At 38.6% G+C, this 27,322-nt stretch overlaps 1 protein-coding gene across 1 annotated transcript in view; it reads right to left on the reverse strand.

Moving 5' to 3' along the window:
• The window catches only part of CDH2 (cadherin 2), a 259,007-nt gene that overhangs the window by 230,592 nt on the left and 1,093 nt on the right, over positions 1-27,322 (reverse strand). The gene's annotated exons all lie outside the window — the stretch shown is intronic.

Raw genomic sequence — 27,322 nt, forward strand, 5'->3', positions numbered from 1 at the left:
TTATGATAGTATCTACTTCATAAGGATCAAATGAGGATGAAAGCAAAGCAAAATGCTAAAAAAATTTCAGCTATTATTATTATGAGAAACAGGATAGCCTAGTGGATTAAGAGTTGGTTTTGAGTCAGAAAGCTGGATTTAAGGACTGCTTTAACCTATAGAGACCATGGGACCCTAGACAAGTTCCTCAAACTCCCCATGCAACTTTCTAAGACTTAATAAGTACAGAGAAGTTTTTGAGACAGTGCTGTCGATAGTTTCCTTATATGAATAAAATTACAGGACTGTCCCCAAAATGCACTGTTGTTGTCATCATCATTATCATTATTAATAGCATTATTCTGGATGTTGCAAGATCACTTAAGTAATGATTGATATTAATATTTTACATTTGTATGTCTAGAGTCAATGGGGCCTTAATGGGGCCTTGGGAATCATCCATTCCATCACCTTCACTTTACAGATGAGAAAACTGAGGCCTGGAAAGGTTAAGTGACTTCTTTGCATAAGATATCATACTGTATTGAACAGTGAAGTAGAAATTTAGCCCAAATGTCCTGCTTCTAGATGTAATACTTTTATATACTCTGCTAGAAGATGGGATCCAAGCCAACACAGAACGTAAAAACTAAATCCAAAGTGTTCTAGAAGTCTTAATGTAGTTTTGAGCCTTAGCAGCTTAAATATCAATGCTTACTTCTTAAAACTGCACTAAGACTTTTGGGACATCCTGCATGCAACAAGGAAATTGATAATGACACAAACTGACACAGAACTACACAAAAGGGGCAAATTCTCATTAAAAGAAAATCTCAGTCTATGTGAAAAAGTCAGAAAACTCGTTGTAAGAAGAGATGAACAGACAAAGGTCTATTTAGTGATGTTGGGGTCAAGGTCTACTTCATTATGAATAATTATCATCATTATTCTTTCATTAAAATTCTACTCTAAAATGCCATCTTGGCATAAAGATGACCCTGGCATCTGAAAAGCTAATCAATCAGTCAACAAGCATTTATTAAGCACCTTCTATGTGTCACACAACGCTAAATACTACAGTCATATGGGGGAGACAAGTCACAAGTAAGTGCAAATAAGAGATATATAGGATAAATAAATTGTAGATAATCAGCAGAGGGAAGGCACCAGCACAAAAAGGGATTGGCAAAAGCTTCTTGTAGAAAGTGAGATTTAGTGCACTTGAAGGAAAGGCAGAGATGAGGAGGGAGAGCATTCCAGACATGAGGGACCAGCCAGTGAAAATACCCACAAGTCAGGACAAAAGTCAGGAGATATAGTGTTTTGTTCAAGGAACAGCAGAGGCCAGTGTCTCTGAATTTCAGAGTACATGGGGAACAGAAAGTGGGGGGGGGGGGGGGAATTAAAGTGTAAGAAAGCTAAAAAGGTGAGACAGAGTCAAGTTATAAATGGCTTTACAAGACAAATACAGGATTTCTATTTGATCCTGGAGGTGACAGTGAGCTACTGGAGTTTACTGAATGGAGGGAGGTGGTAAGTGATATGGTCAGACCTGCACTTCAGAGAGATCAAATTGAGAACTGAGTAGAAGACAGGGGCAGGGAGAGATTTGAGGCAGGGAGACTTGTAGTCCCAGCATGAAATGATGAAGGCCTATACCAGAATGGTAGCAACAGAAGACAGAAGGGAGATATGCCGGAGATGTTATGAAAATAAAATCAACAGGACTCAGTGACAGAGTGGAGAGTAAGGATCCCAGGATGATACCTGAATTGTGACCCTGGGTAACTGGGAGGATGGTGGTGTCCTCCAACTTTGACACACCAGTAAATTTTTAACAATCCCCCCCTCCAAAAAAATATACAAGACACCCTTTTAAGTCTAATCTGCATTACTGTCATTTTCTCTATTACTTTCTTTGGCTCAAACAATCAATAATCATCAAATTAAGACCTGATTTAAAGCATTTGCCTATTTCCATTAACAGAATTTAACTGCTTGAACTGCCTCTGATACACCTTTGCTTCTATGGGGAAGATGAGAAAAGGGTTTGGAGGGAAAGATAAGCTCAGTTATGGATGTGTAGAGTTTAAAATATGCTGCGGATATCCAGTTCAAAACATCCAATAAGCAGTTGGATAATTCAAACCTGAAAGACAGGAGAAACTTTAGGTCTGGACAAGTAGATCTGCAAATCAATCATCAGCATAGAGATGATAATTAAATCCATGGAGCTGACAAGATCACCAAGCAAAACAGAATAGAGGGAGAAGAGATCTGAGGATAGAGTCCTCGGAGATATCCATTGGCAGGAATGGCCTGGGCAAAGATCCAGCAAAGAAGACTGAGGAGTAATGAGATGGGTAGAAAGAGAGCACAAGTTTTGCCTGATCTTGACAAGGCAGAAAGGCCTTCACTATGGACCCAAGGCTGAACAGTATGAGACATTCATCACCAGAAGTTTGGTTACCTGGCAATAGATTCAGAAGCCACAGTACCACTGCTGAGAATAGAATAACAGAAGCACTTAAAACTGATAAAATCATAGACATTTTAAGTATTAATAGAGTTTTTATATTATTTTACACATTTCAAAATGATCTTACATAAATCATGTGAGCTCATGGCAAATGTCAGTTGTTTTGTTTTTTTTAATAATTTTAAAGTCCAGAAAGGAAGTAGAGAAATGAGGAGACTATAAAAGTTTGGCAAAAAATGAGCAACATCCAAAGAGATGATGAACATGGAGGCCTCCATCTCCTCTACACACACACATATACACTCAATTCCTCTTCAATCCACATATTCAATCCAAATTGATATTCCCAAAATATAGGTCTGAACTGTGGTATTCCTTAAACCACTATATCTCTTACTTTTTCCATATAACAGAAAATAAAAAACTTCTCTGTTGGAGAAGAAAGTGTCCAAGCCTTATAATTCTGCATTTTAATAAGTTAAAGTTTTTCATATCTCCTAGGTGTCAGGTTCCTTTTACATCACTGGGATAACCAAGTAACATCAGGAACATAATGAAAACACAACAATGGACATTTGTGTAGGGGTAGGCCTTTCAATTTTGAAAAATGCTATACAAAACATCTCATCTGAGTCTCACAATCAGTCTGAAGACAGAGACTAAAGACATATCCCCATTTTACAGATGAGAAGTGAGGGCTCAGAAAGATTAAGTGATTTTATTTTGCAGTGGTCACTGAGTTAATGAATGACAAAAGTTAAATCTGAAGTCAAGTCTACTTCATTTCAAATCAGTAACTCCAATGGAATGTAATTTTAATCACAGCACAGAGTTCAAAAACAACATTTTTTTTTAAATTACATATTTCGGACTTAGCACTAAGTCAGAAAAAGGTTTCCTTGCTTTAATCCTGTTTGTGTGGATCTATGTATCCATATACAGAATTCCACAAGGTTCAAGTTGCTAGTCTGTAGAGTTCACATATTTCCTTAACATTCTTCACGTTTACTTTTAAAACCCTGAGCTTCTTGTCTTCCTTTTCTATGGAAAGTATGCTCACAAAACACCATGTTATTCATACACAAACTCAATATTCTGACAAAGAATGACCTCTAGACTAAATGACTTTCCCCCAATTTTACATATTCTAATTTAAATTTCTCCATTTAAATTCTATTTAGATTTATCAGATACCAAATAAAAAGAACTCACTTTCAGATGCATGTGTATAGACACAAGGGAAAAAAAATGGGGGGAGGGGCAAAGAGAGAAAGATTATACCATTTTCCACAGGCAACCAGATTGTACAGTGGAAAGAGGCCTGGGCCTGTAGCCTAGAACAACCATGTTCAAATCTGGCCTCAGGTGCAACCCTAGGCAAGTCACTCAACTTACTTTTGCCTCAGCTTCCTTAACCGTAAAATGAAAATCATAATAGCACCTATCTCATTGAATTTTGGTGAGGATCTAGTGAGACAATTTCTGTAAAAATGCTTAGCCTAGGGCTTGGCACATGACAGGTGCTTAATAAATGCATGTTTCCTTCCTTTCCTCTCCCCATCGTCAGACTCTCAATTTAATTTAATTAAAGATCTTTTTCCCCTATTCCTTCTAAGTTACTCAAGAAAAAGGCAGCAGGGTTTTATGGCTAGAAAAAGCCAGAAAAACCTAGGTTTGAGTCCTACGTATGACATATACTGACAGTGTTACCTGGACCAGTTACTTTACATCTCAGAGCAGTAGACAACTGTATAAGACTACTAAGTTGTGGAGAATGTGCTGACCTGCACTGACAGAGTGAGTTTCCTTAGCAGGGAATTCCCTATTCCAATGAAATGATAAGTCTAATCACCAACCTTAAGATACCCAGAACATGTAGACTATCATAGAGAAATTAATCCTATTGACTATCTAAGCTGTGCCTTAACAACAAATTTGCTTTGTGAATCTAGGGTTACAGTCAAAGAACATACCAGTACCACCGCTAAGTCTATATCCCAAAGACATCCAAAAAAAGGGGAGGGGAAGGAACCTATTTGTACAAAAATATTTATAGCAACTCTTTTTGCAGGGGAAATTGGAAATTGAAGAGATGTCCATGAATTGTGGAGTAACTGAACACGTTTTGGTATCTGATTGTGATGGAATATTATTGTTCTATAAGAAAGGACAAGCAGGATGATTTCAGAAAAATCTGGAAAGACTTACATGAACTGATTGCAAAGTGAAGTGAACAGAACCAGAAGAACATTGTACACAGTGACAGCAATTTTGTTCAGTGAAGAACTATGAATGATTTAGCTCTTCTCAGAAATACAATGATCAAAGCCAATTCCAAAGGACTAATGATGAATCATACCATCCGCCTCCAGAGAAAGAACTGATATTGTTTGAATACAAACTGAAGCATACTATTTTCCACTTTCTTTCATTCGTTTTCTTTTGAGTTCTTGTACAAAATGACTAATATGGAAATGTTTTACATGACTGCACCTATATGACTTATATCTGATTACTTGTATCTCGGGGAGAGAGGACAGAAGGGAAGAAAGGGAAAGAATTTGAAACTCAAAGCTTAAAAATAAAACAAATGTTAAAAAATATTATAACATATAATGGGGGTGAAATTATGTGTGTGGGTGTGGGTGTGTGTATGTATGTGTGTGTGTGTGTGTGTGTGTGTGTGTGTAAAAAGAACATACCCAAACTTGAAAAGCAGTAATCAATTTTTCCACAGAAAACTAAGCAGTAATATACATATTCCATGTATCATCAGCCAATATTTTACCAAACCTAAGTTTGATGATCTCATCATGGAGGGGTGAGTAAATCTATTATCCCTTTGTTGCTTCAGAAAGGGCTCTAACTCACTTTCCATAAATTTAAGCATTTATCAGAGAAAGTTTTTAAAGTGGCTAATTGATCAGCTCGTAATTGGGGTAATTTCAGGAACTGCCCAAGGCCCCTGTCAGCACACTCTTGATTTTTGCTTTTAATCCAATTTATCTTCCAGTTATAAGGTCCACATAATCAAATTTGGCAGACTCCCTCCTGTCCATAGAGGAAGTTTCATTTATGGTTGGAGACATCCCTATTAAGGCAATGCCCAAAGCGCCACTGCTACTGCTCTTTCTGAGATTTCCTCTGGCTCTAAAGCCCTTCTGAATTCACAACAATGTTATGTGCTGCAACGTGCACAAGTCCAAGCACATTTTTTATGTCTTATCAAATTATGACTCTGCTATTCGTCTTCAAGGGCCTTAAAGTGGCCCTCTTAAGTTGACCTGCATGGCAGAAAATGAATTAAACTTAAAGGTCTTCAGATGTGATGAGGTGCTAACTAGTAAATAACTCATGGATCCCTAAGTTAACCTCATTTGCTCATTGAGCAAATCTTTGTGAGCTAAACCTACAGTACATTAATAAAAATAAAGTATTATTGCTAATAATAATAGCATTTATATATTGTGTGTTGTGTGCCAAACACTGGCTAAGCACTTCAAAAATACTCTCATGTGATCCTCACATCAACTCTTCAAGGCAAGTGCTATTATTATCTCCATTTTACGGTTGAGGAAACTGAGGGAAACAGGTTAAGTGACCTGCCCAAGGTGATACAGCTAGAAAGTGTCCGAGTCTGGATTTGAACTCGGGTTAGGACCAAGTGCTTTATTCATTGTACCACCTAGCTACGTATAATTAAATATATAGCTCCCTTATTCACTATTCACCTAGGCTGACGTGCCTCACAGACATTCTATTTTCCGAGAGCATAATCCTAGGGTATGGCGACCTTTTGGATGCCTCTTTCCAACAAGAAGCTAGTCAATCCCGTGTCCAGATCTTCAAAGAAGTTCACTAAGTAAAGGAGCTATTTACACATCTTCATAAGCTTCTCCTTCAACTTAGGAGCTGCTCAGAAAGCACTGTAACTCTACTTAGCCTCTTCAAGAACAAAAATGAGAAAATCAGAAAGAACAGAAAGTGACAGCTCAGTACTCAATCTCCACTCCTGACAAGATTTTGGCCAGTGTCCTTTGGTCTACATATTATGCATCATTAATTATGTGGCTTTATTATGAATAGTAATAAGTATGCTTATTCTTTATCATATAGAACATAGTCTAACCTCCAGAAGATAATCAATCTCATAAAAGTATGATACCATCAGAAGGCCTGGGGACTTGATGGTTAGAAAAGTTAAGCTGATAAAGTCATTAAGTTCCAAGGCCATTCCAATTAGCCTTGCCAATCATCCCAAAGTGATTATACCCTGTCAGATACATTCACTATCAGAGTGAAAAAGTGAAACATGGTTGTATAATGGTCCAGTTTTATCCTATTTCTTTTACACAGCAGTGTTCAAATGTAACATCAAAGAATGTGATGCCTGGTGTTAGACTTTCTTTGCTGTTCCAGGAGAAACTCTTTCAACTAAATAGGTCACATGCTTTACCAAAAATCTTCCCCAAAATTAACCAGAAATATCTGCACATATTCATAAAGACACATGTTGGGCACATGAAGCTGTAAACACTTAATAAGTAGCTCGGGACAGCGAGTAGGGGACTGGACTTGAAAGACAGAAATATTTGGGTTCAAATTCCACCTCAGACACTTATTAGATGTATGCCACTGGACAAATAATTTAATTTCTCCTTACTCAGGATCCTCATTTGTTAAACAAGGAGGTTTGTCCTGATGACCTCTGAGGTCCCATTCCAGCTACAAATCTATGATCCTGTCATAATGCAGATATCATGCATTAATGATCAATTGCCAACCTCTTCACCTGTCCTTAACGTCATCTTTCTTTCATGACCTTGCTGCATCAATCATCCTTTCTCTCTCCACAAATCTTCAGTCTCTTCCTCTCTACTGGCTCCTTGTCCTAATCATAGATGCACATCTTCTTTTTCACTTAAAAAAAATTCCCTTGACCCCACTACCTCTTCCCATGGATTCTATCTCTACCATTCTACTCAAATGACTTTCCACAAGGGTCACTCATAGACTCTTTATCATCAAATCCAATTACATTTTTTTCAGTCCCAGAACATGTGAAACTATAAACTACTTTCACCTTTATCAAGCTAATTCAATTCAATATTAAGCATCTACTATGTGCAAGGCACTGTATACTATGTTGGACACTGAAAATACAACTTCAAAATGTTAGAAACTGGGCTCTACTTTTCCCACCTTTTTTTTACATTTCATTTGCTCCACTTATACCTCTACCTTCACCTTTACCATCAAATAAAGTGACCCCCCTGAATCCACCAGCTTGTGGCACCTGACCAACCAGTTAAGAGACTTAGTGCCTCAAATTCCAGCCTTGGAACCAGTGTGGGCTATTAGGCAGCAACCACACAAAGAACCAATGAATCCATGTATTAAAGTGGGTCCAGTGTGGGATAATAACCTCTTTGGTTCTCAGTTTCCTCATCTCTAAAGTGAGGCAATCAGACAACATGTTGTCTAAGGGCCTATCTAGGTACAGATCTCTAATTCTATGACTTCTGCTCTGATTTTATACCCTGATTCCAGCAAATGGCCTCTATGACTTATCTATCTACTCTGTAATGTAATGTCAATAGCCATGTCTCATCCTTATTCCTCTCCACCCGATTTCCTCATGCCAGAGTACTTTTCTTGGTAACCTGCTCCATACTCCAGTTTCTCTGGAACTAAGACTCTGCCTTGCTCTCAACCATCATCCAAGATTAAAGTTCCATCTCTTTAACTATAGGTTTACCTACTACCTGATGCTCACAAACTTCCATGATACCAACAACCTTCAGAGACCTTGGTAAACCTGCAAATAAAATCAACTGGAATTCCAAGAACCTGTTTAGCTTTCCTATACATGCTCCCTGCTAGGACCAGTGAAAAGCAAACCAAAAAGTCTTTCTTTCTGGTCACCCAGTAGTATAAGCTATCGTTGACTTAGCTGATCTCAATGCTCCTGGAGACCAAGTTGTAATATCAGTCACAGCTTCAGTGACCTATTGCCCTTCCCTTTCTCCCCTCCTTTCCACATTAACCCCATAAAATCATTCTTTCACAATCAGAGATGTCCTTGAGCTTGATTTTTTGGGAGGAGGGCAGAGGTTTCAAAGGAGAGAAAATGAACTGTACCAAATTCAAGAAACTCCTAATATCACAGCCCTCACAACTAAAGTTCTTTGTAGAGCCTTCAAATATTTATATGCTGCAGTGGCTATTTTTGAAAGGAATGATCCCAGCTTTGAGTGCAGCTCTAAGGTCAATGGAATGGTTTTGAATGCTTCTGCTTGCTACAGGGAAATGTATTGAAAGGAAAAAAAAAAAGCATCAGTTCAAATTTCCATGAGTAGATCCTTTTTTTAAGGTGGGCCATCCAATTTATTCCCCAAAGGCTTTTTAATGCTAAGGAAGCAAGGAAAATTGTTAATTAAGTGTTCAATTAATATTTGGTATAGATAGCATACAGTTTTAGATATGTCATATTTATGGTACAACAGAGTTGCAGTTTTATGTGATATAATTATGTATAGCACATTGGGGATTTTGTATAATCTATGTACAATATGTTTATTCCCATTTTATTGGGCTCCGAAAATGATTTTAGTACTAAAAATACTATAGAGGCTTATCATTGTAATAAGCTTCTGCTTTTATGAAATTGTGTTGGTCATATCTAGGATTTAATGTTAAGACATTCAACCCCTCTCCTACATAATAAATGAAAATAGAATTTGCCATCCAGTAGCAAAAAATAGGGACTCAACTCCAGTGCAAAAAAGAGACATTTATTATCTTATTATTTTAAGTAAAGTAAGCACATTAATGCACGATGTCCTTATAATTAACACTGGTTAATTAGCATTAACCAACAATGTTCTTATAGTTCATAAAAAGACCCATGAAGGTCTATCTGGAGGGACACTGGTAACTATGGGACACCAACAAGCTGAGCTCTAGCCTTCAATGAGATCAGACAAAGTGGCCATGTACATCCTTTATCCAAGCTCTGACATTTCGATTGGGCTTCTTTACCAGATCCTTAAATTTAGAGTTGAAAGGGACCTTAAAGGGCAACAAGTCCAAATAACCTCATTTTACAGAGGAGGAACTGAGGTCCAGATTAATGTTATTTTCCTTTGATTCTTACATTAAGATAATTTTTTTTAAAAAATCACCAACAATAAGATCCTATAACATAGCCAATCTAGTGTCACTGATGAATATTAAGAAGAAATATAGTTAAGTCCACTGGTGTTATCATGACCACAACTATACCCAGCTCAAGTCCTTGTCTTCCTATTCACCTGGAATAAGGATAAGAAACCCAAAATGTCCGGACTAAGACTAATTTGACCTGGCCTATGCTTACTGTAGTTGTATTACTACTGGGCTATCTCAATTAACTACTTGTCACATCCACATATCTTGAGTTTTTCTTTCCTTTTAAGTTTCTATTTAGCTTCCCTTGGTTCCCCAAGTTCCTTTCCAGATAAGGCACATCGCTCATTTCATGAATTTCTTCTGGTCCCTTGCCTTCCCTTGAGGAGCCCAGTATAAGATTGTTCTGGGACATGCCATGAAATTACTGTCAGAATTTTTCCATCCAGATCTCCTTCAGGGTATAAAACTTCCTCTGATCCAAGTCATTCTGCACTATAAGTAGTGGTCCTAAGTGCTTCTGTGAATTCCCAGGAATATATTACTGGGGCCCCAGTACGTCTCTTTAATCAGGAATCTTGGGATGGGGAAAATGCTGAGCTATTGAGGCTGCTGATTCAGAGTCTGCTGCAGGTAGACCCAGTAGCTCACATGGCTACTGATAGAGAAAAATAAAACTTGCCTGCTATCTACATGCACATAAACCTCAAAACACATCAGACCTTGAATTTTCAGAAGAATTTTTTTTACATATACTCTTAACTAAAGGAAAACTACCCATTGTAAAAAAAAAAAGCCGTACAATATTAATACAGAATAAATGGAAAGCAGCCTTAGAGGGAAGGACATTACACCAGTTGGGAGGATCCTGAGAGGCCCTCTGGAAGAAGTATTGCTGGAGCTGAGTCTTAAAGGAAGCCAGAGAATTTGAGGAAGAATTTGTGCATTGTAGGCATAGGGCAAAGCAAAGGCAGAGACAGGAGATGAAGCATCATGTGTGCAGACACAAGCAGGTTACTACAGCTAAATGACAGCGTCTGCATAGCATGGGTCAAATTTATTAAGGACTTTCCTCACAACTCTGAAGCATATAATATGAACATTAATATCTTTATTTCATAGCTAAGGAGACTGAAAGAAGTTAAATACCTTCCCCAGAGTCCCACAGTTAATAAGTGTTCAAATGGACTATAATCCAAGCCTTTTGACTCCAGGGCTCTTTTTTTACTCTGCAATACCGTGATTCAGGGACTCAAAAATAAGATCCCAGAACTACCAGCGGTCCACAAGGTTTGGTACAGGTGACAATATAGGTATATTAATAATGACTATACCTATAAATATTATTTTAAAACATATACATTATCACAATTTTTATCTTATTAAAAATGGTAGACTCTTCTATTCATTTTAGTGAACTGTATGTGTAACTGGTGAGAATGTGGAGTGGAGGAGGCAGCCTGGCAAGCCGAGCGGCCTTTGTTCTCCCCCCTTTCCCAACTAAACATTCCTGCTTTACATGAGAGTACAAGTATCACTTTGGGGTCTTGGGTAAAAAGCAAGGATTATTCACTAGAATGCTTAGCAAAGTGGATAACAAAAGAGGCATCCAGCTAGCCAACGTCTTTATCAAATAATCAAAGTATCCACAAACCATAATGGAAGAACTATGAGTGGATGAAAAATAAAGAGATGATAAAGTTTAAGTCCTTGAGATGTTTACAGTGTAGTTAATAACAAAAACAGACAGAAGAAAATAACTTGGGAGTACAACCTCTCAACTAACGGCAGCAAATGTAAATGCTTCTAGTGAAGAGCCTTTAAGAGGAAAGAAGAGGGATAAAAGTGGGTTTTAATTCTGGCACCTAAAGTAGGGGAGAGGAGATGGATTCCAGGCATGAGGATTGAATCAAACCTTATAAAATCACTGAACTGTAGAGTCAAAAAGAAGGTTTTAGACAATACTAATTCACAGGACCATAGTTTTGGTACTGTGTGGGCACTTGGAGGTCATCAGATACAACTATCTAATTTGACAGAGGAACTGGGGCCAAAGAGACAGAGTGATTTGTTCAAGGTCACTCAGGCGTAAGTAGCAAGCAGGGTCAGAATTTGAACACAGGTCTTCTGACTCCAAATCCAGTGTTCTTTCATGATAATTACTTCCTTTAACAAATGAGGAACTTGAGGCCTGCAAAGTCACAAAGATGACAGAGCCATGTTGGGAAATCAAATTTCTGATTTCAGATCAATTTTCTTAGCACTATAATGCTTCCGTTTAACAACTTTCTCACTCAGACTGCTACTGTTTGCCATTCTGTCTGCCTCAGATATCTCTACCCCTATCACTTCCTCCCTAGTAGACTCTGAATGAACACCCAAAAAGGACATAACAAACTGATAAATGGCTTTGATATCTTAAAAGAAACCAAAAATTCTCAATGTCATACTCCCTCCAGCAATACAGATTTTAAAACTCCTCTTAGTAGAATGGATGATGGTTCAAGGATGCAATGTCCTTTTCTAGTTTGGTAGAATAGGACCCACGTCGAGCCAGAACCCAGGAGCAACTCCACCGCACAGTAGAAGCACTGGATTGGGATTTTACTGGATAATAGTTACATAGAAGCATTGTTCCTACTGGGAAAAATAAAGAAGGTAAACTTGGTGATAGCATGTATATAAATATAAATAAATAAATAAATACACACATCATAACTGTGTTTACATATTTTCACTTAGAAATGGGAAGCTGGGATGGGGACTCAGAAGATCAGGACCACACTCTTAAGGGGCATAGAAAAGATGTGGAAAATCCCTTCAATTCACCAGTAACCTACAGTCTAAGAAAGCTTCATGGGGGAACAAAGGTGTTACGACTCATCTACGGTCATGTAAACTCAGTATTTGTCAGAACATGAACCCAGATATTCTTGACTCTAAGGCTGGCCCATTTATTCGCTATATGCCATGCTGTCTCTCAAACATATTTACTATTTAAAGACAAAAACAAAAAAATTCTAGGTATCTTTTAAAAAAATCTATAAAGGGCTCTTTCCCATCTCTCAAGATGGTGGACAAAAAGAAAAGAAGGTTAAAAAGGTAAAAAAGGAGAGCAAAAAGGAAGATGTGGCTGAAAAGGTGGTGAAAAAGTCTCGAAAGCAGTTGGAACCCAGTCCTGGCCTGAGGGATTGGTAGGTACTCCAGGTCTGCAATGTATTCCCAGAGAGCTATGTACAAGTGGAAATATGCTGCACCAAAAACCCAGACTGAAAGGAAAAAGAAAGAGAAGGTACCAGCTACTATCTCAAAGCCAGTTGGTGGAAATAAGAATGGAGGAACCCATGTGGTAAAGATTCGCAAAATGCCTAGGTATTACCCTACTGAGGATGTGCCTAGAAAGCTGCCAAGTCATGGCAAAAAGCCCTTCAGCCAGCATGTGAGGAGACTCCGAGCTAGCATCACCCCACGCACCATTCTGATCATGCTCACTGGCCACCACAGGGGCAAGGGAGTGGTTTTCCTGAAGCAGCTGGCTAGTGGCTTACTACTGGTGACTGGACCTCTGACATTAACCGTGTTTCTCTGAGAAGGACCCATCAGAAATTTGTCATTGCCATGTCTATCAGAGTTAACCTTTCAGGTGTAAAAATTTCAGATCATCTTACTGATGCTTACTTCAAGAAATAGAGACTCCGTAAACCTAGACACCAAGAAGAGATTTTTGATGTAGAAAAAGAAATATGAGATTACACAGCAGCGTAAGGCTGATCAGGAAGCAGTGGACTCACAAATCCTGCCCCAAGTCAAGAAAATTCCTCAGCTCTGTGGCTATCTGCGTTCTGTATTCTCTCTCTCCAATGGAGTTTATCCTCACAAACTGGTGTTTTAAATGCCTACGCGAGAACTCTTATTAAAATATTTGGAATAAGTAAAAAAAATCTATAAAGGCTATTCATAACCCTCTTGGAATTTTTAAAAACAAGATTCAAACAAAAACATATATTGTTGTTCGTCATTCCTTTTCCCAAAGAGGACCAATGACATCACGGGGTGATGTCTTAACTCATTCCTGAACTGGATTTAAGTGAGGCAGAGTTTTACAAAGTTCTCACCTTCACTCTCTTCCAGAGTCACTAAAGTCAAAAGGAAAGACAAAAATCCAGAAAACTAGGGATGGCCCAGGATGCTGCGCAGCTTGGTCAGACATCAAAATAAACATACATTTATTAACCATATGTTATATGCAAGGAAATCTGTTAGGGAAGTGGATGCTAAGAAAATAAGGAGCTGCTACCAGTCCCTAAGTGGCTCGCACAAAGTTCTGCAGGGGAGAAAAACAGTAACATTACAAACCTCTAATACTAACTAGAATGCAGCATTTTGTCCCCAAATACTCAAGCCACTCTGTAGTCTTAAGTTAGATAACTTGGGGAAAATACACTGAATCTTTAAGACAAGAATACTTTTGAAGAAAATTTTCTAAAGTGCTTATCCTAGCTGAGTAGCACCCTAAAGGGGCTGCTAGGTGGCACAATGAAGAGTGCTAATCCCGGAAAACTCACCTTCCTGAATTCAAATCTGACCTCAGACACTTACTAGCTATGTGACCCTGGGCAAGTCACTTAACCCTGTTTGCCTAGGTTTCCTCATTTGTAAAACAAACTAAAGAAGAAAATGGCAAAGCATTCCAGCATTTTTGCCAAGAAAACCCTAAATGGGGTCACTTAGGGTCGGACATGACTGAAATGACTCAACAACAAAAAGTCAGAAAAACAAGTTACCAAAGTTTTCAAAAATAGAACCAATCAGACCACAATCAGGATCACAACTATGGCCCTTAGAATGTACAGGAATATTGGAAAGAAAGGAAGTGGAAATATGGTCAGTCTCCATTAAATGTACAAATATCTCTTTGAACCAGTATTTTAAAGACATATGCAGATAATCCACAATTATGTCTGTAGTTACCAAGGTATATGTCTTTAGAATAATTTATGGAAGACCATGTGACAGCTTTATGTCCATTTTAAAATCATATACCAACTAAATTTCTGCTTATGACACTGTCCAAAAAGCATCTTTGTCCAGATACCAAATAAAAAAGGTAAAGAAAAACTGCAGATCAAACTTCATGGTTACATACAATGACTACAGCTCTGATATCACATAATAAAATCTTCTGTTTGGGTGTGTCGGACCACTTAATACTTTTTAAAATAGAAAGTAAAAACATAAACGATAGAACTATAACATACCATCTGAGCAAAACACAAAAAAGTTGAGATTTTTGTTTAAAACATTATACAATTATGTCCAAAAACCACATATCATGAGGGAGACAGGGACCCTGCTTTTTAAAGCATCCTTGAAACAAATAAATCCTGGGTGGTCAATTATGTTCAGAATCAGGCTTTTAAAAGCCTGTATCATTATGCATGGAATTCTTGAATTACATGCTATATCTACTAAACAACCTATATAAACTGAAACAATGCCCCAGGAAACAAAGATCCTAGGACATGAATGCAGAGACTTCTTTATCCCTTCCCAAGAAACCCCTCAGATTTTCTTTAAAAAGAAACAAAGGGCTGTACTCTGCTCCCAAATACCAAGTGCTGAAACGTCCCAGTACAAAAGCCTGAATGGTTGATGGCATTGTAATCTATAACAATGACTAACTCCTTATTTTAATGTCCTTTACGTTAAAAAAAAACAACTAGCATATTTAGAGCCTTATTTAATAAGAAATGGGTCACTATTAAAGCTCTATCTGGGTATTAAGTAACACTGAAAAGATTACAATCTATTATTTCCCAAATCTTAAGTCTCAAGACTTGAGGCCAAAAGGGCATTTATGTTTCTACCCTATCTCACATGTTTTCTCTTCCCAAAGCTAAAAGATTTTGCTCTTGACAAAAAAGTATTTCCTATGCTACCAGAAACAATTATCTGTTTAAGAAAACTGCATTAAAAGGAACAAAGTGTTTGCAAAGCTCTGACCTTATCAACATGCAGGTGACCCTGAGCTGTAAAGAATGTCCCCTGTGATCAGCTACCTAAGACTTTCTAACCTTCCCCATTGGCCTTCCAGGCCAAAAGTCTCCTGTTTTTTCCAATTATTAAACATGAGTCCACTTCCATCCAAGTCTGCTAATAAAATGACCCAAAGAAAGAAAATCCTGGAATCCAGGATCAGAGAAATGAGTCACAGGAAGCAAAGGATGGCCTCTGATCTGAGACAGACACCAGGAGGACACGGAAAGGTTAATATTTTGGCCACAAGTGCACTAATCCTATTTACTTTACCAGAAAGTATGAACTTTGTGCTATGAACATCAGTATTCAGCCTCCAGATAATGGAGAGAGAATTTTTGAAGTAGAGGGACCACAAATCTAAACAAAAGAAATGTGTCCAGAGTGAGGTGAATTCCTGAGTAAGCTGAATTCTTTTTCAAGGAAACACAATTAATGATTTTTAATGATCTACTTCAAAGCCTGCCTGATATGTCCCCCAACCAAGGAGAGACCTTTTGTTAAGAATCACAACCATATCAAGGGTATCCACCCACTAACTGGGGATCAAATTACCAATAGTTCTGGACTTACCCAGAGGCAAACAAAACGGTTTGTGCACCTTCTCTGCCCCACTCCCACTCCCAACTTACAATTATATAATGCTTTCTGGTTTGCTCAAGCACTTCCTTCATATATCGCACATACCTTCCTCCCATCCCTAAAATCTACACCGTTAAGGAATAAGCACATACACGTTTGCTGCTTAATGTGTAGAGGTTTTGAGAGTGGAATCCAATTTTAAGAGAGATGTCCAATCAGTATGCAGAGGAAAAAATGAATTAAAATCATCCAAACATGAAAAGTAATGCCATCAACAGATTTCAAAAATTCAGGACAGAGCCCTCATTCATTTTTCTTCCCAATTAGGTATAGAAAAAATATATATCTGCTTCACAGAAACATATGGAGTGTGAATATTTACGAGCCCTTTATAAGGTAATTTTACATTTTAAGAGTTATTAGGAGAAGTTATTCTATTTTATTTGAGCCATTAACACATCATTACATTTTCCTCAGACTTGCTGGGTCACTACAGCTAACTCTGCAAGGTAGTAACCCAGATTAAAAGACAAAGCTTACCATGACTGAGGTCAAGTAACTAGCTATCTACTCAAAACCTAAAAGATGCCTATTAACATATCAACTAACCAAGCACATAAAATTCTGGGCAGCCTCATCATAAAAGCAAAACAAAAAAAAAGCAAAAGATCTCATAGTTGTTCAAAGTAACTCAGAGGTCAGCTATATAAAAAGTCTATCAAAACTCAGGTACAAATTTAAACTTTCCAGTGAAAACAACTGTAACCTTTACCCCCAGTTAGGGCAGCTAGGTGGTGAACTGGATAGCTAGCGGAGCCTGGACTCAGGACGACTCCACTTTAAATCTTGCCTCAGACACTAGCTGTGTGACCTTGGGAAAGTTGCCTCAGTTTCTTCATCTGTAAAATAAGCTGGAGATGGAAATGGCAAAACACTCCAGTATGTTTGCCAAGAAAACCACAACCAAATGTCATCATGAAGAGTCACATATGGCTGAACAACAGCAGCCCCACCTCCCCACCACCATAATCGCTTCTGAATTTTCCAGTCACTTAACACTATTGTCCTCAAAAATGAAAAGGAAAGCATCACAAGAAAAATAAAAGGAAAAAGGGAAGAGGAGATGGCAGTTAATATGTTTATCTTTGCAGAGTGTCCTCCTCTGGCAATAAATGTTCTCATAAGGTGCAGAGAATAATGAGTATTGAAAGTCAAACAATTCTTGAAATGCTCTAAATAGCAAGGGAAGGTAATTAAAATATAATGGGCAGAGTAGTCTTCACAAATACATTCCAAGATCATTAATATGTAAAAGGCCTGCACTGGGTGCTAAGGAAATAATTTGTATAAACTTACAATATGTCCTGAGGAAGTGGAAAAACAATCATTTCACTTTCTCGGTCTCTTTGCAGTAACTGCAAAAATGATCAAAGATCCAAATAATTCTTGGGCTATGTATACCTGTATAGTGGAGAGCACAAACACACACACACACGCACGCACATGCACACACGCACTGTCATTGTCTCCCTTCAAAAACTCAGGGAAAGATACACTTCCATTAATCAAACATTTAGAATTACCTACTATGTGCAAACTAGCAGTGCTAGTATTTCTTCGTATCTTAGGATTGACAAACTTATGAAAAGAGAAAGGAGCTGTTTGAGGGAAAGGACCAACCTAAGCAACAAATTGAAGCTTATATTCTTTCACTCAACATCCCCAAATTACTAATGAACATACTTTTCCTTACTTCCTCCAATCTCAAGTTCTATAGCATTTATTAGAGATGGACACATTTTGATGAGGAAAATCAAAAGAATGTAAACTTTTAGTCAGTCAATAAACATTTATTAAGTGCCTACTATGTGCCAGGCCTTGTGTTAAATATTTTTTTAAAGGTGATATAGTAAATAAATAGAAGCACAGAGGGTAAAAACAGCTTATAGCACATTACCAATGACAGGTGGCAAAGGATTCTAAACAGCTGTAACAGCCTGGAAAGAAGGTAAATTCATTACTTAGAGAGAATTAAGGGGTAGCAAATGGATAGCAGGTCTACTCCACTAGTAAGTATCACTACTGCCTATGAAAAATCAACAAACCTCAAGGAGAGAGGTCAGCAGCTTGGGATGACCACATATTGAGAATTTATGAGAGGGCATGGACAAAAATAACAAGATCAGAGACAGTATTAGGATGGGTCTGAGGAAGTGAGTCATTAAGGGATCAAAGAAAATCATGTCACTTTGTATTTATAAATAACACTTCTCTCTGATTTGCTCAAAAAGATTTGAAAGATACTGTAAGATGAATGTTACTTCTTAATGTTGGAGGTGAATAAGCCCATGACTCAACAAGTCAGTTGTTGGTATGTTATAAAAAGCGCAACATACATGAAACACTTCACCAGTTTTAAATCATTATACAAATACTAGCTATTGTTACCAGCCAATGGCGAAACTCTGAACTTCTTTGGACTTCCATATGTATATTCTAGCTATTATGCTCCAAATTCTTGAAACTATCCAACTTAGCCCATACATCTGCTATATCAATACAACAAAAGGACAGGGTGAATAAGGAAATAAAATTACAAACAGTATTAATAAACATAAACATACCACCAATCTAGTACTTTCTGTTAGAGGCAGCCCACCCTCTATTATGGAATACTCTTTTGCAATGTCATCACTGAAAATTCATGACTTTCCCTTAATAATAATGATGGACCCATCCATCACTATCCAGCCATGAATGCATCCAAATCTACTTCCATAGTTCATCCTGCTCTACCATCTAGGGTCATTCTGGTTCATATTATTAATAGCTTTCATGAGGTATACTTTTTGTCAGTTGTCATATGATAAAAACGTCCAGAGATGAAAAGGACTTGAGAGGTCATCAAGTTCAACTCCCTCATTGTATAGATAAGGAAACTGAGGTTCAGAACTGGTTGACTAGCCCAGGGTCATAAAACTAGGATGTGGGAGACTTGATGTGGGATTTTTAAATTTTATTTTTAATTTATAGAATAAAACAAGCATTTCCATAACATAGTATAATAAAAAAGATGATTGTAATGTAACTGCAAATCTATTATGTACAACGTGCAATTCCTCTTTAAATATATAATAAAGTTATGGCACAATTTTTTTCCTCCACTCCCCCACCCTAGAGATGGCTGCCATTAGATACAAATGGGTATATATGCATAAATAAAATTATTCTATTCATACAATTCTTTCTCTGGATGCAGAGAGCATCTTTCTTGTCCTTTATAGCTAATTTGGATATGTATAAGAGTCAAAATGACTTATTTGCTCAAAGTCATTCTTAATATTGTTTTGGATTTTTTCATAGAAAAACTGCCTATTCATATCCTTTGACCATTTATCATTTGGGGAATGACTTGTATTCTCTTTGGGATTTGAAATGTGGCCCTCCTACCTCTAAGTTTAGTGTTCTATGAACTACTCCAGGTTGTCTCATCATCTCTCCCAGTCTCTTTGTTCCTCAAATGAAGTGTCCTGAATTTCTCAATACAGCTTCATCCTGGATTACTGTGGCTGTCTTTCTTTGAAGAATATAAAAAGTCTGAAAAGTTTCAATCTAAAACTTACTGTCTTGAGTCTGAGAGCTTCATAATCCTTTTCATAGGTTGTTTCTGTTTTTAACAAGGATTACTGTTTACAGGATACAAAGGAATGGTTGAAAGATTTTTTTTCTCCTTAGTTATTTTATATTTTCTCCACCACTATGGTGTTCAGATACCTCAACAACTGTTCATGAAAGCAGAAAATATGCTCTGTAAGGATTTATTAGAAAACTGAAAATTATCTGAGTAGGGGTTAAAGGACTAGCCTAAGTCTGGAAAAGTTCAACACTGTAACTGAACTTTTTCAGTCATAGTCATTTACCTAATGGAACCCCCCTGATTTCTGATTGCAAAGGCAATTAGGTGGCTCAGAGTATCGATAGAGCACTGGGCCTGGAGTCAAAGAAGATGGAAGTTCAAATCTGGCTTCAGCCACTTACAAGCTATGTGACCTTAGTCATTTGCCTCAATTTACTCAGCTGTAAAATAGAGATAATAATAGTAACCACCTTCCAGGATTGTTGTGGGATCAAATGAGATAATATTTGTAAAGTACTTAACACAGTGACCTATAGTAGGTGCTAAATAAATGCTGGTTTCCTTCCCTCCTACCAAATGTGGAAGGGTTTTGACTTCGTTGGTAGCTGGTATAACCATCTAAATTGAATGATGCATTTTTGAAGTAGATGTACTGAACTTTAATTTTGTTTATATATGATGCTAAATATTCTTACTCTCAAAAAATTTACCTTCTTTCCAAAGAACACTTTTTAAAAGCTGAATAAAAAAAAAAATCTTCTTTTGATAAACATACACCTTAAACTATCCAATCCAATTTAATCCTATCTATCATTTGTTAAGTGACTGTAAAAGGAAGTGTGGTAGGTACTAAACATAAAAAGAAAATTAAAAAATGAGCTTTTCCTTCAAGAGCTTATTTCTACTGATGGGATACAACATGTGAATATAAAGATAGACATAGTGACCTAATGAGCAACAGATTAACAATTTAATGGAATCAGGAAATGCTTCATGTAGGAGGGGGTGGCACATAAGCAAAGCCTTAAAGCAAGTCAGGGATTCTGAGAGGGAGTACATTACAGGTGGAGGGAACAGCCTACTAGTGAAGTAGCTACTAGTGAAATTTCTTTCCACGAGTTGGAGAATCTTAGGGCCGAAAAGAGCTTCCCTCAAGATTATTAAGTCCAAACCTCTAATTTTAGGGATGAGGGCACTAAAACCCAGAAAAGAGGAATGATTTGTCCAAAAGTCACAGTTACTTGAACAGCCAGGACTCCAGACTCCCCGGCTGTAGGAGCTTTCTACCACTTCACACTGATTTACAAAATCAAAGTAACTTACTATCCCAATACCCTTGAAGTCCCAGACACAAATAGAAGTATTTGCTGAGCATCCTTTATGTCTCCCCCACCCCACAGTGGTATGCCAAATAGCTTTTAAAAAAAAGATCCCCAAGTTCAACATACATAAAAAGCAACTAAAAAGAAATAAAATTCAACAAACATGTACCAAGCACTACAATGTGAAAAGAATTATAAAGGCAATAGAATTACAATGAAAACAAAAATGTTCTGCCCTGAAAGAGTTTATATATAGTCTATTAGGAAAATACGTCATGGATATAAGCATTATAGAGAGAAAAAGATGAAACAATTAGGGGTATGGGGAAACCTTCATGAGGGAGATGGCACCACTCCTCAGTCTTTGAAAGGAAGTCACAAAGGCTCTGGAAGAAAGAATATATTCCAGGTATGGGGGACATAACAGAAATCTATGGAGACTGGATATCTGAGTCCCGAATTCAGAGAACTGTCAGTTCATTTTGGCCAGAATGTAGCAAACAGAACTGAAATAAGCCTAGAAAGGGGAGTAAGAAACAATCCAGGAAAGGCCTTAAAACTTCAGGCAGAAGAAATTTGTACTTTATCCTTCAGCAATAGGGAGTCAGTGGGCTCTTGAGCAAGGGAGTGATACAATCTGAGTTGCCTTAGGAAGATCATCTTGGCATCTGATTGGAGAGTCTGGAATTAGGGAGAACAATTAGAAGGCAATGGAGGCAGAGGGTGATTAGGCTTGAACTAGGTAGCAAAGTGAGTGGAGAAGATAGGAATGGAAAAGATGTTATGAATATAGAATCAATAATCCTTGGCAAATGATGGGAGGTGGTTGGGTAGGGAGAAGATGGACAGATTGGGAACCTGGATGACTGGGAAGATAGTGATGATACCTTTAACACAAAGAGGGAAATTTGGAAGTTGTCCTACCATGGGACCCATCTTGCAAAAAGTAGACAATAAGTACACCTGTTCATATTATCTAACTTGAATTGTGTAAATAAGAGGAAAACATAAAACAAAGTTGTCATAAAATTGATTATCCCAGCATTTGCAATTTTAGAATCTAAATGATGGCATGAGATTACTAGTTATTGTTGGGTTTTTTTGTTTCATTTTCCTGATCATTTTTAAAACAATAAAAGATTATTAAACTAAGCTACAGGTTATTATAGTTATGGCGGATATGAAATGATTATTCAACTGATAAAAATAAAATTTTAGATCCCTCTTCTTTCTAAAATAGTGGATAAAAGTCATAGGCAAGGCTTTGTAATTAAACTTGACTACTACTTGTATTTGAATCAAAATCATACAAACACACACACAATTTTACCTAGGTCAAAAGGGAATAACTATAACTATGTAAATGTAGGCATATTTATATATAAATACACATATATCTCAAATGCTAAGTCTGGGGTTTTTTTAATCAGACTAAATCTAACTTGAGAACATCCTCTTGAAAACAGGAAAGAGATTTGAGTCACTTTAGATCAAGAAAGGATTTTAAAGCAAGCTTAACTTTGCTTTAAGTCTTGACATTTCCTCATTAAAAATCCTAAAGCTTAATGAGGCACAACAGATTTAAGAATTTTAATGAAAAAAAAAAGAAAATTAAGAGCAGTGAAGACATAATGAACTATCATCAGAAATATGTTCCATAAGATGTTCAAGCTATATACTTCCAAATTATAATAGTTTTAAAAAGAGTTTTGCTCTTTAATCCCCGTCCAAACTTTCTTAGAGGAAAACAAGTGGGTTTCAGGAAAGCAAAGACAACATCAGACATTAACTTCTAGGCTTGCAATTAATTTAGTTTTCATTTTAAAACAATTCAGTCTTTCCAAAATTATCTCCAAACATTCATGATACTTCTATTGTTTTATAAAAAAAAATTAATTCCAGTCTATTCAGGCTCTACCACATGTAATGATTTTATGTGCCAAAGAAATGCATGAGCAGATGTATTCTTGACTCCAAAGGGGAGAAAGTATTTATGCTTATTCATACGAGTTAATTTTCTTTCCATTCATATACATGTATATTATACAAATCAATGAAAAGTAAGTACCAATTTGTATGTTTTATATTCAAAGTTTATCAGGTTATTACAGTCTAGATTTGCTCATCCTAACTCATTCTAACTCCTAAGACTGTTTCATGAGACTGACATAACTATAAAGTATGTTGATAATAAAAAGGAAAAATATTCTTTTTCTAATTTAAGAAAATATCTTTAGATTATACACTTAGGGTTCCAAAGAGATCACATAAAACAGAATATAAGGATACAGTGAAAAACAAAGGAACAATAGAAAGAAAATTCATATCTCAGAAAAGCATACAGACCCCTAACCCAAAACAAGTATATTTAAATTAAAACAATATAACTGAGCAATCAAAACAGAGCAGAACTTCAAAAGAAAAAGAGGTCCCTCACTTAGTTATTGGGTCTGCCTTAAATGTACACAGTAATGAGGTTTTTTTTTGGGGGGGGGTAGAGAATAATCACAAACTTCTTTAGAATTCAAAAGTCCCAAGTTTAAAGGAAAATGAAGGCCATATATTTGAAACGAAGCTGGTTAATTCTTCCTTTAACCTGTGAAAACTGTAGTTCAAAGCTACATGGAACCCTACTTTGGAAAAAAGTCAATGCCCTAAGTGGGCAGTGATGCTATATATTTTAAAAAGGGTAAGCTGAAATCAAGTATCACAAGATACAAAAACTTTCACTTTGCTTGAAAGCAATTCATACAAAACACTAACAGGAATCATTAGGAATCTCCAATGCTTAGGAAAAAGTTAAAAAATAAAAGCTTAGTTAACTGGTAAAACATTAAAAAAAATTTGACTGCTATTCCTTTAAGCCACACTAATGTAGGTGACCTGTCCATTTTTTAACTATAATTAACACTTTAGGTACTCTATTTTCTTTGAAATGCATCCTCAGGCCTGGCCCAATAAATCAGGCAACTGCTGCTAAAATTATTTTATGTGTTAAGGCCACCCTTATCTTCTAGAGAGTGCTGTTGTTTCCATGTATAAAATAGAACATTAGCACAAAGTCATTCTTAATCTCAGATGTACAATACAATACATATAGCACACCTGATCCTAAAACTTTTGTTGCATAAACTGAGCAACTCCGTTCCTAATGACCTTTCAAATAACCCAGTGTTAACTGCCTGACTTAAACTACTCATGAGTTACAAAATTGTCAAGTTGCAGAAAAAGGTTATGTCTGGTTTTACATGACAGACCACAAACGACAATTTCAGAAGATAAGAAACTTGAAACTCTAAGTAACTGAATATACTTTGGAGAAAAGTTTAAAGTGAATCCTTCACTTACTATATGCAGTGCTCACTATATGCAGTGTTTTAAAAATAAATTGAGGTCGGGGAAAATGAACTACGGACTTTATAACTGGTTTCATGATTCAGACTTACAAAGCTAATCTGTTCTAAACAGAATTTCCAATTTTGAAGTTTACTAACAACAAAACTCACTCCAAGAAAGATATCCTAGGGTTTGTGGGGGGGGGGGGGGTTGTCCTTAAAGAGGAAATCAGATTTCCCCAACTATAACTTCCTTAGCAATACCTCAGATTGTGAATATCAACAAACAAATCAGCATGACCAATTTCCTGTCCTAACTTCACACTAAGCTTTAAATTAAAACTGATATAAGATAAAAAGCTAGTTGGAAGCAGCTGTTTGCTACAGGAATTCATGCTGTAAAAATTTATCAAATGGTCTGTATAGAGATGAAAAGAAGCATACAATGTCTAAATATAGAGATTAAAAAAATTCCAGATCTTTACTGTAAAAAAAGCAATGTCAATAACCAGAAACATAACATTTTTGCAAAGTTTGTTCTGTCTATCCAATGGCAAAACTAGATTTCTTTTTTTTCCCTTCAAGAACATATCTCTGGACAAATCCCATTTTCAAAAAGTGAAATACTCAAGTTTTAGAAGAAGAAAGAATAAAGTGCTGAAGCTTTTATGTTGTGAGGAGCCACTCTTAATAGCTTAATGACTGGGACAAATGGTTTCTTCCCTCTTCATCCCGCGCCCCCTCCCACCTCAGATGAAAAGAAATCCCACCCTGAACTTACAGAGAACAAAAATCTGAACTGATGTGTTTTGCCCTAGTCTAATAAAAACTACCCTTTTTATCCCCCAGCCGGTATTGGGGAACCTGGGGAGAAAGACACCAGTAGGCTGGGAAAAGGAGAACTGGAGGGAAGAACAAAAGGAGAGACCAAAGAGAAGAAAAGGGAAGGAGGGGTCTTCTCAAGTACCAGAAGCATGTGAATGCATGAAGTGAACAGGGCAAGAGGACCAGAGAAGAAAGGAGAGAGGCAGGCGGAGGGACTGCTCGACCCGGGCTAGCCTGCACCATGGACAGAGACTCCGCCAAAGCCTAGCCCAGCCCACACCCCTCTAGAGGGCGGCTGCAGCTCCAGCCGGCAACACACCCCTGCCCGGGGCAGGAGGATGCCTCGACCGCTGCGCCCTCCCCCCAAACTAGCCTGGCATCCCCGGAGGAGCCAAGCCCTCTCTGCACTTTGGGGCAGGAGATGCCCCAGCCCTCAAAGACCATTAAGGGTGATAAGCCGCACCATCTGCCCTCGCCAGCAAACCTCAACGCTGTTCTCCACCCTCAGCACACCTTGGGGGATCCCACCCAGATCCGACTTTCTCTTTGTGCAACTGAAGCCCCTTTTCTGTCTACTTCCCCGGCTGAAGCCTCTCCCTTGGCTCGGGACAAGCACATTCAGCCTCTTAACCTGAGTTCGGGACATCGCTGTTTGGGACTGGAGGGGAGGGAGGGGGGCTCCCGGACCAAGGCTTTCTCCTTCCCAGCCTCCGGGCCAGGCTGCTACAAGACCCAGCGCCGGGGAGTCGGGAGCTGGTGCCCCCCGGGAGGCGGCAGAAGCACGCTATCTATTCCCAGAGGGGGATTAGAGGGGCCGTGGGGAGGGGGCGGGCTGAGCAACTCAGTCTTGCGGGACCAGGCAAGCCCAGCCCGACCAGGGGGGAGAGAGAAGCACCGGGAGGGGTGGGGGTGATCCGAGGACAGGAGGGAAGTTAAGAAGCCCAAACCACACAACAAGAAAGGGAGCCTGGGAGGGGGTCGGAGGAAAGAGCAGGTGTTTACTGACTCGGAGAGCCGGGCATCTCTAGGTCTCTTTACCCGGACCGAGTACGGAGAGGACCGTGGGGAGGAGTCGGAGGAGTCCTAAAATGAACAGAACGCAGAGGAAGAAGGCTGGGCAAGGAGGGCCCAGGTCAAAGGACCGGTCATCGCAGTGTGTGGAAAGGGGGCGATGGGAGCAGATGGAGCAGATGGAGCAGAGGGGAGACGGCAGGCTACGGACCGCAGACGGGACCTATCGCTTCCCAGCCTGGGCAAGGGCTTGCGGGATGAAGGTGGACGCGGGTGTGAGTTTGGGTTGTGTTCTGTTTTGTTTTTCCTAGGGAGAGGTGGACAAGATAAATCGCTCGAGTAAGTGGAGAGTACGGGAGGCAACTCTGCTGGGAGAAATCCAGCTGAAGGAGGGTGGAGGATACTCCGGGCACCGGGAGGGTGGTGGGTCAGAGTGGAGGCAAGTGCCGCTTTGCTTCGGCATCCCAGACACGGAGGGCAAAGGCTGCGGGGAGGGGGCGCTCGGACGGCAAGCCGGGGAATCCCTTCCACAAACTACCCACCTCGCTCTCAGAGAACAAAACAAAACACGCAAATGGGGCAAAGTCAAAGAGGGGCTAGAAAGCGGAATGCTGCAAATGCGTGGAAATTCCCCAACTACCCCACACGCTTTTTTCCTAAAGATTCCCGAGTCCCCAGAGGGGCGCCCCGGTGACCCGCTTCAATCCTCCCCCCCTCAGGGCACTGCCAAAACAGCGGCTGCAAACAACCTGCTTTGCCCACAACCCCTGCCCCAGCTCCTCCTCCTCCGCCTTTTCCCTGGCCCGCACTCACATCTCCTCCCTGGCTACAGCAACGGTGCAGCCACCCCCGTCCCTCCCACCCCTTCCTGGGTGCATCGCCCTGCACCGGAGCAGCAGTGCGGGGGAACAAAGGGACCCAGAGCCTCCACCCGCCCACACCCCACCCT

Source organism: Notamacropus eugenii, chromosome 4, assembly GCF_028372415.1.
Source record: "Notamacropus eugenii isolate mMacEug1 chromosome 4, mMacEug1.pri_v2, whole genome shotgun sequence".
In the NCBI taxonomy this organism is placed as follows: domain Eukaryota; kingdom Metazoa; phylum Chordata; class Mammalia; order Diprotodontia; family Macropodidae; genus Notamacropus; species Notamacropus eugenii.